The following is a 2,352-nucleotide window of genomic DNA, read 5'->3' as shown; positions in this document are numbered from 1 at the left end:
CATGGTGAAACTAGATGAAAATAATGAAAGAATGGAAAAAGCAAACCCTAGATTTGATAAGAAGGAGCCTAAGCATCCAAGAAATCTCCTCCAAGGTGTATGGAATGGCTCTGGGCGTTCTCTCTGCCAAAAGAATCCTTATCTAATTCGCATTGGGGCTATATATAAGCCCAAAAAGATAACAGATAGATAACAGAAAGATTTATAAAATCTAGCTAAAAAAACAGACAATCGCCCAGGCGCCTAATTTGACCGCTCAGCGGTTTGCCTCTAGCCGCTCTAGCCGCTCAGCGGCAAAACTGACCACTGAGCGGTTTCCCTCTAATCGCTCTGAGCGCTCTGCGGTCCATTCTGGCGCTCAGCGGCTTGTTTGACCCTTTTTTTCATCATTTTTCTCCTTCTTTCATGGGTCTAAGTCCACCTTACTTTACTTCCATCTTTAATTCATCCAAAAACCCTGCAAAACAATGCAAAACAAGCATAATATCTCTAAAACCAACTTTTGACTCTCAAGAGACTCAACTTAAGTGTTTTACTTGATTTATAGGTTATTCTAAGCCTCAAAGGGTGTGTTTTACTATGAAATTTAAGTATGAAAATAACGGTTTTTAGACCGTTATCACAACCCCAAACTTAGAACTTTGCTTGTCCTCAATCAAACAAGACAAAACCTGGCTTTCCACTTTTTCATCAAATAATTCACACTTTCAAAACCTCTTTTCTCATGCATGTTTTCAATCCAAATTAGTTCACATAATCAATCTTTTTCCAACAAATGTTTTGTTCATGAATGATCAATCAACTAAACATAGATGGAAACATGGATTTAACAATTCTCACCAAGCAAGTGTTTCACTCAATCACTCAATTGTTTAGGAGGTCACTCTACTCTCTACTGTTCACATGTCACATAAAACAATATTGTCATTCATCTAAACCAATCAATATCTTTCACAGGCATATGTCATCACAAGGACTTTTTCCAAGGCTTGTATTGTGGCTGGGCTAATAAGAAAAATTGGTTTTTCTGGAATACAAAATCCTTGAGTTAAGAGAGTTTAAATCATCATTCAAAGTTCAAGCACACTCTCTTTTTAACCAATCTCACTCATTCCCAACTTTTCCCTTTTTCATTTACATTGAGTTCACTTTACATGCTTTTTCTCTTTTCTTCTTTTCTTTTCTTTTCACATGCATTTTTCATTCTTTTTTCATCTTTTGAACTCAATGCTTTCCTTTTGTCTTTTACCTTTCACTTTCCTCATTCAACCCCAAACTTGAACCTTTTCAAGGTAAATCAATTTAATCAAGGGTTTTCATACTGTTTAAGGTCAAGGTTCAAAAAGGGTATATCATTTAAAACTCTTTGGGTGAAAATTTAGCTAAGTAAGGGCTTTCCAAATATGGCCTTGATCATATGACATACACATGCAGTTCAATCAATTATCAAGATTAAGTCAATACCATTCATGATTCTCTGTAAATAGTGCACACAACAATATAACTCTGAAGCTCAATACCTCACATAATCAAGCTTTCTCACTTCTCACATGAATCCTGCTTAGCATCAAAATTACAATCATGAATTACTTACTCATCTGTTCACACAACTAGTGAACCATCAACCTGGATATTAACATTCACACATTCTCAATCATCATCCATAATCAATCATCAATAGCAAAGAATTCATCTTGCAATAAATTAGAACCATTATCCGAATAAGTGTACAAGCCAAGCATAGACTCAAACATAAATTTAACCAATTCTACTAATTCAAAAGTACAAAGAAAAAGAAAAAGAAAAATCCCTGTCAGTGCTTGGTATCCATCAGTAGATGCCATCAACGAAGATCCTCCTCTAAGCTATCATAATCCTCACCCTCCTGGGCATCCTCAAAATCTTCATCATCATCCTGGTCATAACCCTGTCCTCCTGAAGTTCCAGCAGCTCCAGACCCACTACCATGTGCCTATCCTCGAGGCCAAGCCATAACACTACGAAACTCATCCATAGTCCACCTGTGCACTGGTGGCTGGTCATATAATCCTTTGATAATCTCGGTAGTGGCCTCCTGCCCTCTGTAGATGGACTCCATCCTCGCTTCCATCAGAGACATGAACATGTCTCTCATTTGGAATGGCTCAGGCTGCTCTGCTGGTGCATCTGCAGGCTCATCCTCCTGCTGTGCTGCTGCTCTCCTAGGACGTCTCCTAGGGACTACTCCAGCTGACTCATCCTCTCTACAATACTGACGAAAATAGGAGGCATTAATAACACTCCTCGGCCTCTCGAACGGTGGAAATGAAGTGTCCACGCCCGCCTACTGGCACAAATGGGTAATCAGGGACG

This window comes from Vigna radiata, unplaced genomic scaffold (assembly GCF_000741045.1).
Source record: "Vigna radiata var. radiata cultivar VC1973A unplaced genomic scaffold, Vradiata_ver6 scaffold_258, whole genome shotgun sequence".
Lineage (NCBI taxonomy): Eukaryota > Viridiplantae > Streptophyta > Magnoliopsida > Fabales > Fabaceae > Vigna > Vigna radiata.
Note: the sequence above shows the minus strand (reverse complement) of the source record.